The sequence below is a fragment of the Mus musculus genome, chromosome 9, assembly GCF_000001635.26.
Source record: "Mus musculus strain C57BL/6J chromosome 9, GRCm38.p6 C57BL/6J".
Lineage (NCBI taxonomy): Eukaryota > Metazoa > Chordata > Mammalia > Rodentia > Muridae > Mus > Mus musculus.
Genome location: NC_000075.6, coordinates 69,826,742 through 69,838,821, shown reverse-complemented (window position 1 = coordinate 69,838,821; position 12,080 = coordinate 69,826,742). Strand labels below are relative to the sequence as shown.

At 43.6% G+C, this 12,080-nt stretch overlaps 1 long non-coding RNA gene across 1 annotated transcript in view; it reads right to left on the bottom strand.

Moving 5' to 3' along the window:
• Nucleotides 1-8,622: 8,622 nt before the first annotated feature.
• Nucleotides 8,623-12,080, bottom strand: part of B230323A14Rik (RIKEN cDNA B230323A14 gene) — a 69,054-nt gene continuing 65,596 nt past the window's right edge. Inside the window, exon 5 of the long non-coding RNA NR_040765.1 lies at nt 8,623-9,141. This is a non-coding gene — a long non-coding RNA (RIKEN cDNA B230323A14 gene). The remainder of the gene's footprint in view (nt 9,142-12,080) is intronic.

The window sequence follows — 12,080 nt, the reverse complement described above, 5'->3', positions numbered from 1 at the left end:
GACTGATGTCGGGCACATTGAGGGTGGCACTCAGAACAGGAAAGCTTCAGAGAGGCCATGGTGCCATTGGTGTGCACCTCTGTTTCTGTCCACGTGCTTTCTCTCAGCCTTCAGCTTCATCTCAGGTCCAACCTTGCAAGCGATTCAGTCTCTAGGCTTAGCTCTAGGCTTAACTCTGCCCTTGCTTTTCCTGACTCTCGAGATTAAGCTGGCTGACCCTTTATCTGTATATATGTTCCTGTGGTTGGTCTACATGTCTGCCATGGTCACTGAGACAAAGACATCACTAGGATGATCCAGGCAAATCAGGATGGCGATGACCCATCTCACTAAAAACCACCCTCTACACCTCGATCACATTTCTCTATCTTTCCAGTCTAGACGAGGTTTGGGAACACTGAAAGGCTAGTTAAATGGAAAGTATGAGAATCTGTGCTCTAGCTTGCAAGGGCTTCTTGCAAGAAGAGCCCCACATACCTCAGAAAAAAGTGAAAGCTGTCAGTAAGAACCAATTTTGCTGCAAACAGAAGTTCTTTTCTGCTAGCCTGGCAGGTGTATGGAACCTTAAGGACATCACCTTTAAGTGTGTGAATATACAGATGGTCCCCAGACCCTAGTGTCTTGCTGTTCATTGTACAATCCCTGGGCTTGCAGTAGCAGCAGCAGCAGCAGCAGCATCCACAGTATTTAACTTATTAGCAAGGCAGAATCTTGGTTCTCCCACTCTAAAGCAGCTGAGTCAGACCCTTCCTGTTAAGCAGATCCCCTGGCCCATTTGAGCCAGAGCAGAGGCTGTGAGAGCCAAACTACCCTTTGCAGCTTTTCTCTTGGCAAATGCCAGTTTGGTAGCTTACCTGGGAAACACACTTTAGGTGATTCTGAAATGTAACAAAGACTGACAGCCACTAGAAGTTTGTTTTTCTTGATTTTATCTTGTTTTTTAAAATGTGATATTCAGAGCTCCTGCATGTTTGTAAACAAACAAACAAACAAACAAACAATCCAGGAATCTGTGGGATATAATCTTGGAGGGATGTGTGTGGCCCTGAAATGGGTATTTCCAATACATTGTATGTGTGTATTTGGGGGTGGGTATCAAATATCCTATAGTTTATGAGCCTCTACCCTAGGAGAAAGAATCCCTCCACTATGACAACTCCAGTTTGGGACACACCCTTATTTTTTCATGTAGCCCAGGCTAGTCTTGAACTATGGTGTAGCTGAGAATGACCTTGAACTTCTGATCTTCCTCCCTCTATGTCCCAAATGCTGGGATAGCAGGTGCCCATGGTCACTCACAGTTAAAGCAGTGTTGGGAATAGAATTCAGGGCTTTGTCCACACTAGGCAAGGATCATACCCATTAAGTGATATCTCCAACTCTATCTGTTCTACTTTTGGTCCACAGGGCTTAGCCACAGCTGGCCCTTCCCCAGCTAGAATGAAATATATCATTTGATCAGACCAGGTCTGATCAAAGACAGGTTTTATTTTCCCATTTGGAAACTGGAAACAAGACCTGAGGTATAATATTATTTCTAGTATTAATGGAAAGAAAGTTGTTGTTGTTGTTGTTGTTTTGGCTTCTCAAGTTATAAAATACAAGTCCCGGGCTGCTGGTGATCTCCTTTGCTAACATTTGAAAAAGCTTGCAGAAAAGGAAGAGAGGGCTGTTGCCAGCATGGTGGCATGGAGTAGAGTGAGGGTGGAGTGGGACAGACCCTGCACAGTGACAAACGATGTGAAATGAATATTGCTGGCCTAGCTTTGACGTCCTAAATGAAAGATGGGTAATGGCCAACTAGTTTGTAAAACATTGTATTACATAAATTTCCACAGACCTCTTCTCAAATTTCTTAATTGGCCAGTGTATTCTGCAAAACACCATAAGATGCAGCAATCCACAGATGCAGTTGTTATGATGAAACATGTTTGGGATGGTGGGCAGACCTTAGGAAACACAGCTAGATGGCATATGGGTTTCCATATGTATCGTTTTATATAATGCCTCCAACAGTTTTTGAGGGTGGTACTATGTGTGGCTCAGATGGAGCAATAGGGTGAGTGGCCCCAAGGTGTCCTGCCACAGCAGACCTGGATTTAATGGGTCAGGAGGGCAAAAACAGAGCCTCCGCTGAGTTCTCTTTGATAGTCTCCTTTGCCAGCCCACATGGTGTTTCCTGGAACAGAAATGAGACAAGCTGAGTTGTTCCCTCAGTGAGGGCCTAGCAAGACCGCAGGGAAGGATAGAGCATGAATTGATACAGCACAAGTAAACTCAGGGCACATTTCTTTCTTCTGGTTTTACAAATAAACTCTATTTTCAGGGCTGGGAAGATGGCTCAGGGGGTAAGAGCCTTGGCTGTGTAAGCATGAGGACATGAGTTCAAATCCCACGAAACAGGGAACATGGCTGCATGTGTGTCTTCAGCTCCAGTGTCATGGGTGGGGAACAAAGACTTGCTGGCTGCCATCCTAGCTCCAATCTCAGTGAGAGACTGAGTTTCCCAAGTTTCCTTTGAAACTGTTAGAGATTCAAGGAAATAAATGTGATAGATCAAAACACCTCTCTCTCGCTCCCTCTCCCTCCCCTTCCCCTCTCCCTTTCCCCCCTCCCCCCTCCCCCCTCCCCCCTCCCTCTCCCTCTCTCTCTCTTTCCAGAGTCCATTATCTCTAAAGTCTATGTTCAAGGCTAATTTATTTCTGGTGGTTTTAAAAATAAACTCTATTTTCAAGGGCTGGGAAGATTGCTCAGTGGGTAAGATCCGAGGTTCCCAGGACACTGAAGAAATTCAGGTACCCAGGCTGGAAGATGCTTCTCTCACTGGGTAGCATCAATTCTGCTGTGCTTCAGGCCTTCTGAAGCTCTCCCAAGTGTAACTAGCCTTGGGGAGAGATTTTTGAGCTTCAAACTTGGGATCCTATATCTAGGTTCATCATCTACATCACCTATATCTAAGAATCATCATCTCTAAGTTTTTCAGTTTCATCATCTCTAAGGGTCAAATGATAAAACTATAAAGGAGGATCTATCTTATTTGTATGTGCATGTATGTTTGCCTGCATGTTCACATGTGTATCATGTGTGTACCTAGTACCCTCCGGAGTCAGAAGAGGGTGTTAGGTCCCTTGGTACTGGAGTTACAGGTGGCTATGAACCACCACGTGAGTGCTGGGAACCAAAACTCAGTACTTTACAAGGGCAACAGGTGTTCTTAGCCACTGAGCAATTTCTCAATCCCCTTATTACATCGTGTAATTACCAGGTGCTTCCTGTATTGACTACTCTCGTGTTACTGTAAGAGAACACCCAAAAGAAGCAAAGTTCAGGAGGAAAGGTTTATTTTGGCTTTTGGTTTCAGAAGATTTCAGCCATTCATAGTGGAGAGGGCAGGATGGAAAGACTCTGGCAGTCAAAGCATTTGCTGGGGATGACAGGGAGCTAAACCAGACCTAGGATTGGTCTATCACCATCAAAGGCTTACCTCAGTGATCTATTTTTGTGGGCTGGGCTCCACTTTTTCAAGGCTCCACAGTTTTCAAAACACAACTATCAGGTGGGTGGGGGATGGAACAGTCAAAACCTAAGCCTGGAGGTCTGGTCTGTTTCGGATTCAAAGAGTAACATTACCATTTGCTACAATGTTTCACCACTAATGTCCCCTGGGATGTTGTATATGAGGCCACTAAGCTAATATGGATGAAGAGAGGTACATCAACATTGACTCTTTCTGCCTTGTATGGTTGCTCCTGTAAGTCTTAGAAGAACAAATGTAGTCTCTCTCCTCCCTAAGACTTGATTCAGGAGAATGAAAATAGAAAACACATATAACCAGAATGTTTATGTCAATGACAAAATAAGTTCAAGCTTATTACATTGTTGCATAAATTAAAATAGTATTATGTGTGTGTTTGCATATGTGGTCACCTGCGTTTGTATGTGTGTCAACACACACGTGTATGCATGCAAAGAGCAGACAATGTTTTCATGTATCTTCTTCTATTGCTTTCCATACTATTGTTATTTTTTGAGACAGGGTCTCTCCCTCAACCTGGAGCTCACTAGTTTGCCTGGCCGGCCTGTGAGCAGTCTTTGGCACCCTTCTCTTCCCCATGGCTGGGATTACAGATATACACACCATGGGGCTTGGCTTATTTTTCTCCCTCTTGGGTGCAGGTGTTCAAAGGCAAACAAAGCAACATTTCTAATTATGTCCCCCATGCCAGGCTGGAGGCTACGGGCCAGCGAGTCCTCCAGTTATTAAACACTGCCCTACTGAAGAAGATAAGCGTGAGGCCAGATTCTTCCAGGCACAGATATTCCAACTGCTAGGAGTCTGTCTGCCTTCCCAAGCTGTCTCTAGGTATTTTAAAGAAATACCATTTCTTTTAAAAGGCTACTGTTTGCAAGTTCTGTGATGAGGGGGCCTGTCCTGCTACAAGTCTCCCATTTCCAAGACATGGCTTGCAGTTTTAGACCAAAGTTACAACTAGCATGCTTTCCAATGATTAGGGATTTCTGATTTTTACAGATCTGATTGGTATTGGGTATTTACCTTGCAGCATTCAGAATCGAGGAACAGACTCAGGCTCCAAGCTGAATCGAGCAATTTAGTTTAATCAACGCTTTCTGAGTGCCTTGTAAGTGACACATTACAATGTGGCCTTTGCCACATGGCTTGGTGACTGACTCAGGCCACACAGATGCTCTGGAGCCCAGGGGGGAAAGTTGCCTTTCTGTGCACACAGACAACATGTAACCTAAAGTCTTTCTTCCGTCTGCACAGTCTGTCCCAGGGTTTTCTTTTCTGTGTGCACGAAGGAACACGGAACTCTCTTCTTTTTTTTTCCCTCATTTTAATTGTGAACCATTCTAGCTTAAAAACATCCTCATGGCTGGCATGTTTAATTGAGCTCCTGAGAGGCCATGTCGGGGAGACTTGGGGATGAATCACCCCTGGTCCCATTGGTCTCACCAAGAACCCATTGATGTTTCATAAATCCAAGTCAGTATGAATTTAATTGAGTTAGCATGCTGAATTAGCTCATATCTAAATGGCATTCATGTCTACAAATGGAATAATTAGAGTCTAGAAAATGGGCTATATCAAGTGGCATCTCAAGCCACCACAGAGAGGCATTTGTATTCCTTCAATCAACTGGGTTTTTTTTTTTTTTTTTTGAAGCTGCTGTAAAGACCTGATTTAGGTGACATGTTTAGATGTGGTGCTGTGTGTGTGTGCTGTTCTCATTTTCTGTATATTTATATTTACCCGCAGGAGACCTCTTTAACTCATTCTTCAACCATCTGAGCAATAGTGAGGGCTGCAGTTGTTTTGACCCACCTGATTTAAAAAGAAAGAGAAAAATAGGAAGTAGAGGAGGGTAAGGAAGTAGGGGAAGAGAAAATGGAAGTGAAGATAGGAGGGTATGGGGTGACTGACAGAGCCAACAAAGTTATTCTACAGTAGTCAGCAGTAGCTAGGCAAAGGCAGGCTTAGGCAGGTCGTGCTGTGTCACTCCAGTATGGAAGTGACTGAGACAGTTTTCAAAACTGCCAGGCTCAGGTTTGTCCTCAAGGCCCAAACCAGGGCCAAGTATGGCCCAACAATATACCAAAGCCAGGCATGGTGGCGTGGGTTTTCCATCCCAGCACTGGGAAGGCCAATATAGGTGGATCCTTGTCCTTGCTGGCTGACCAGTCAAGCTTGTTTGATGAGCTCCAGGCCAGTGAAAAACTGTGTCTTCCAAACCAAGAGGAATAGTGTCCTGAGGAATGACACCCAAGGTTGACCCCTGGCCTCCACACCCACACAGACACTTGAGCATGGGTACCTGTACACATGCACACACACAAGAACATGTGTGAGCACAGGTGTGAATGTGACAACACACACACACACACACACACACACACATACACAGCATAGCAAGCAAGGAAGAAGAGATAGTTTTATTTCAGCCTGCTGATACATTTGTTTTCATTGACTGGAAATGGCTTCTTCCTCTTCCTCCTTCCATCCCTCCCCCCCTCTGTATATATGTGTGGGTCCCCTTCCCTCCCTCCCTCCCTCCCTCCCTCCCTCCCTCCCTTCCTTCCTTCCTTCCTTCCTTCCTTCCTTCCTTCCTTTTTTCATCTGCATTTGCTTCTCAGTGCATTGGCTAAGATGAGTTCACACTCCAAGGGGCAGGTGGGTTTGGCTGTGAAAGGTAGTCTGTATTCTGACAAATTACTAAATATCCGGTAATAGAAAATAATCACGCATCTCTGTCAGATGGATCTCACTAAGTGGCTTTATTTCCAAGGTGCTTGTTTGTTTGTTTATTTGTTTACTTTTGTTCTGTCTTGTTTTTGGTGAAGCTATGGGATATCTGGAGTTCATACTCTCTCAATTAACAGGGAACTCCGCGAGCATTCCAGAACTGGAGGAAGACATTTTGAGTTAGCAGGCTAACGGCTTCCGTCTAACTCACACTGTAGTCTTCAATCTAATTTACATGCTTAGTTTATTTATTACCCCAATTAAGTTTTGCAAATAGTTTGCAATGAGGTCCTCATGACCTCATAACTCACAATTACTCTTGGGATATCCTGCCCACATTGGCACATTTTGAATAATATTGCAATATCTTCCCGAAAAGGATGTACTTTGAAAATGATGAATGACCATTGTGGACCTCTTTTCCCAAAATGACAAGATCTGAGATGTGTTGTCGGTTGGCCACCTGGTGTCAGGTTCCTGAGCCTAAGCATTTGACTTACTGTGTGCCTGGGACTCCCAGGCATTTCATCATTAGGCTTCTGTGACCTTGACTCTCTTCTCTAGAGTAGCAGGGGCTGGCATGAGAAGTAGGCAGCCCCTGTCATATACATTGACTCCATTTGTCATTCGGTCTTGGGTCTCATAATATTCCCACTTATTAACTAACTCTAGTTTGTTTATTAAACATTTAATTTATGAAATCCAAGCTGATTATGTCAGTTAATTAATAATATTAAAACAAATAGATTTCTTCATTTTCACAAATTATCGTAGTGTTCTGGCTGACTTGTTTTCAACTTGACACAAGCTAGTTGAAAGAGGGAACCAAGAAGAGGGAACCTTAATTGAGACCATGACTCCATCAGACTGGGCTCTCACCAAGGCTGTGGGGGTATTTTCTTGATTAATGATGGATGAGAGAGTGTCCAACCGACTGTGGGCAATGCCACCCACAAGCAGGTGGTCATGGATTAGGTCAGGCTAAGTAAGCCATGCCGAGCATGCCAGTAAGTGGGATTCCTCCATGGGTTCTGCCTCTAGGTCTTGCCTTGAGATACAGGCCTCAACTTCTCTTCATGTTGGACTGTAACCTGCAAGATGAGCCCTAACCTCCCTGTGTTGCTTTTGGTCATGTGACCTGCAAGGTGAAATGGACCCTTTCCTTCCTATGTTGCATTTGATCATGGTGTTTTGTTACATCAAGAGAAAGAAAACTATGAGATGTTGTTAAACCCTGAGAAACTGAGAGAGAGGTAGCCACTGCAGCTCTTAGCAATTCTTCTTTAAATATAAGATTGTTTCAGAATAAAATGATTAAAGGGGAAAGTCTTTGTTCTTCGATCCCAGTGGGTAGTAGTGTCTTCATAAAAGTTCTCTTTTAAAAATTTTTTTCAAAAATAAAGTAACCAGAGTCACGGTGAAGTGAAGGTGTGTGTGTGTGTGTGTGTGTGTGTGTGTGTGTGTCTAAGGAGTGGAGGGAGAAGAACATATATTGGATTGAGTCCTAGTTTGAGCCTGAACCCATCCAGGAGTGTGAGACTAGTTCTTTGCTATAGTCATACCCCAATATCTTCACCTGATTGGCAATGTCACTGCCACAAGCATGCCAGGCCTTCACATGGAACAGAGTGATAATTATGCCAGGGATGCTAAAATGCTGTGTAGATTTATATTAAACATCTTTGGCAAAGGAGTATCCAGTGTTCAAGAGTCTGCATGTGAAACATGGTTTAATATGTAACAGAAATATTAAAAGGACATGGAAGCATCTTTGATGATGAGTAGCCCTCTACCTTTCCAGCTATTTCCACACTTCACAGAAATGCAGGAAACCTGAATGACTTATCCACGGTGATGGGATACTCCTGATCAGAAGTGAGCCTGCTTCTCTGGTGTTCTGAGCCAGTCTGTTCCACTTCCTCCACGGACTTTAGTGTTTTCCAAGGTTGAGATTAAGACAGACACAAAGAAAGCCAAGTGAAGTGATCATGGCATTTCTAGTTTTGTCTTTAAAATTGCACCCCTCTCTAATAACCTATCACCGGAAAGCTGTCTAAATTTCTAAGCCAAAAGGCTAACTTGCTAAGGATGGTGTGGTTACAACTCGGAGAAAAAGGGTCACACACTGGAGCACTGCAGATGTTCCAGCCTGACTGATGATGATACATTACACTTGCATAAATACATTTATGCTTACGTAGAACAGCTGTACGGACCTGACCGTAGGAAGTGCAAGAGCTTGCAGTCCAAGCTTGTCTAAGAGCTCAAGCACGATGCTTGATTTGGTCCATGCCCCTGGGCCGTCACTCCCATCACTGTTCTGTAGCTATAACACTGTGGATTTATTTTTTTTTTCTTTTGCTGATATTGTCATAAGTCAGTTCTCATCCAGGATCCCCAGGCTGTGCAGACTAAGTCTAACCCATCTTCATAAACTTCCCAGCCCCTTTCAGGATGCCTGACTCTCCTCTGTCAGTTGGTCTGGACAGTTGCTTGAATACATCTGTTCTTAAGAGATCTAGTGCAGCATTTCAAAACCTCCTGCAGCATGTAGAAGCAATCTCAGAAACGTTTCAACAGGAACGGCAACACAAAGCATTTCTGGTTAACTTCAGCATCTCCTCAAAGCCCTGAGCGGTCTGGCCCCTGTGTCCCGCTGCTTCTCCTAACCAGGAAAGTGCATTCTTCCTCCAGACGGGAACTCTTCAGATGTGCCTTCCTTGTCCTTATTAAAACGCAGTCTGTGGTCTTAATTTGTTCAAATTTGCACTCTCTAGCCCCTGGCGCACAGGGGGGTACTACTTATCAAATGGCAATGAATAGTCATTGCTAAAGGTTGTGGGATTTCCTGTAGGGATAAGGTGTTTCTTGTTATGAACCTGCAACATGCAAGAAAGCAAATGTCAGGACTCGTTCATTGATTAACTGGGAAAATTAGCTCCCCCTCCCATCTCTGAAGGGGATACACTGCTGAGGATTAAGATGTGTCTACAGATGTAGGTTGTTGCTTCCCTTTAAGGCTTTGCTTAAAGCCATCATCTGGTTCCTACACTTACCCATATCTTTGGCTGGGATGTGAGATCTTCTTTTCCTTACTGTAAATACCATCTCATAAATCTAACATGAAGGTGAGACAGAGTAACGAAAGGTCAACGATCTTTAGATCGGCAAAAAAATGTGGACCGCATACTCAGCTGAGCTCACGTTTTGTTAACATGATATGCTTTAAGAACCAATTAGTAGAGTGTATTACATATGGACATAAATGCTCTGTTACTAACACACCTGCCTGAGAAAATGGAGAAGAAGCATCCAGTGAGGGCCCACCAGCAGTCGCCATTACAGGAAACAGACTCAGGTGTCTCTGGAAAAACACCAGGGACTGTGGTAGCAGCTTGATTGTCATATCCTGTCCTGGGGTGTGTTAAACTCCAATTCTGAGAGGTTAGCCATGCTCCTGTGTGTGCTGTTGCATGAAATATGCCAAGGATCAGCAGCAATGACATGACCTGGGCTCCTGGAAGGCAGGCAGAGCCTTAACACATAATTCTATGTACACACAGTTTCCTACGTGAACCTGCATGCCCATCCCATCTGCCCACATCCCTATCCCTGTCCCAATGGTCCTTCCAGTATGACTCGACACACTGAATCATAATTCACCTTCTAACAAGCTCGTCAGCGTTTATGTGCACTAACAGTGGGAAGGTACTGGTATTTATTGCTGTAAAAACTACTTCATTTCATTGTCCGTTGTGTTGGGCTGTGTCACAAAAGGCGTATAGCCCAAGTGACTGTTTAACAATATACAACACACAGGGAGAGGCAATTTTCCCCAAGGAGGAACAGACTGATCGTATTAACAGTGCTTTAAACTGTAATGAATTCCCAGTCTAATTCACTGTGAGGCTTCCATTTATACCACGTTTAGAGGACTCCAGGTTCAAGCAATCACCGCAGTAATTAGCCGACTTCCAGTCCTCCAAAATAAACCCACTAATTTTTGCAATCAGCCTTCATTTGGTTAATCACCAGTTTAATTGATTTAATTAGTTTGATCTGCAAAATTAGTCAAGTGTAAATACTGTTTTGTAAACAGAGTTTGGCTCCAAGCTGTAAGATAGGGAATTCTAATTCAAACCTAGAGTTAATAAAAAATCCACACAAGCAGGAGTTCGCCCTGGAAGACAACGGTGGTGAGTTTTCCAGACAGACAGAGGTCTGTGGGTGCCCAGCTGGGTTCCGGGGGAGGCAGCCAGCCCGACTATAATATTGTCTCCGTCATCTCTAGCACTTTGCGCTGTTCATGTTTTGAAAGTATTTGTCATTTCTCTTCCTAAACGACCTGCCTCTAAGATCTCTACTGTAGCATTGTTCAGATTTTAATTTAATGCTGTTTTTGATATTTCAAATCTTAATCACCAAAGGATTAAAAACAAAACAAACAAAAACACTTTTCCTGGAATAAACTTTTACTACTATCATAAAAATTTTGAAGATAATGTGTCTGTGTAAATTAAGAAGACAGAGCTCCTATGATGCCCTACGGTTTGAAGGACTTTTTCTTTCTTTCTTTCTTTCTTTCTTTCTTTCTTTCTTTCTTTTTTTAATTTCTGTTAACTGGGTTTTTGACCCAGTGAATTTGACAAGGTAAAAATTCTTTTAAAGCTTGCCCCATGTGGATTCACCGTACATGGTAAGTTCCATAGATTCTGTGTGGACTAAAACTGTCGATTTAGAATCTCTCCCTGGTATGGTATAGATAAGGAGGAGGATCATGTGTGGTCTTTTCCTTCGCTCAGATTTCTGCTTACTAAGCCACTCCCTGTTATCGTCTTAGAATTTTCCACACCCTAGCTCAATATCTTTTTAAATGTCATTATTTGGATGTCTTGGGATCCCTGAATTGTGCTGCTAACTGAAATATTTCCTGGATTGAGAACATTGGGAGAATGGTGCTCCAAATGCCTTCTGAGACGATTATAAACAAAGCAGAAAATAAGCTTAGGGGTTAAAGGCACTGGCACCAGGCCTGGTGGCCAGAGCTCCATCCCCAGGACTCGCAGGGTAGAAAGAGAGAACAGACTCCTGCAAATTGTCCTCTGACCCCCACATTTAATTTAAGCAAAAGTAGTGGGTAACTAATGACTAAACAGTCAAACTGAACGAACGGCCTCTGATTTTTATCTAAGTGACCTTGAGACAGAGGTTGGGAAGAGGGGTGTACAAGCAAAACCTGAGAACCCACACTTCGATTTGCTGATCTTCACAAACCATGATAACCAATTTATCAGCTTAGAAAAGGGGAACCTGCTTTCTTGTTGCACATATAATGCTGAATTCCCCTTAGCACACACTCACCCATGGAGATTTATGGCCTCCATGGTGTCCTGGCATATTTTCTTCCAGTTCATTTATTCTCTGTCGCAACTCAAGAGTTTGAGGCTACTCTAGGTCTTGTATTGGGACCCTGTCTAAAGATAAGAAAAGACCGGAAGGCAGATGCAAATGGAAGAACACACTTGCCTCCCTAAGAGTCTCTAGGTCTGAGAAGATGACTCAGTGGCTAACAGTGTTTGTGGTGGAAGCCTGACCACATGAGTTTCATCCCTAGGACTCACGTAAAATGTTGACTGTTGTGGTTTGTATCTGTAGTTCTATTCCATCAAGGTGGGAGGCAGAGACAGAGGCATCACTAGGAAGCCTTCAGGCAGCTAGCCTGGAGTATATAGTGTGGTGGAATCCAGAGAGACCCTGACTCAAAACAAGATGGAAGACGAGAACTAACTTCCAAAGTTATCCCCTGACATCCTGTGCA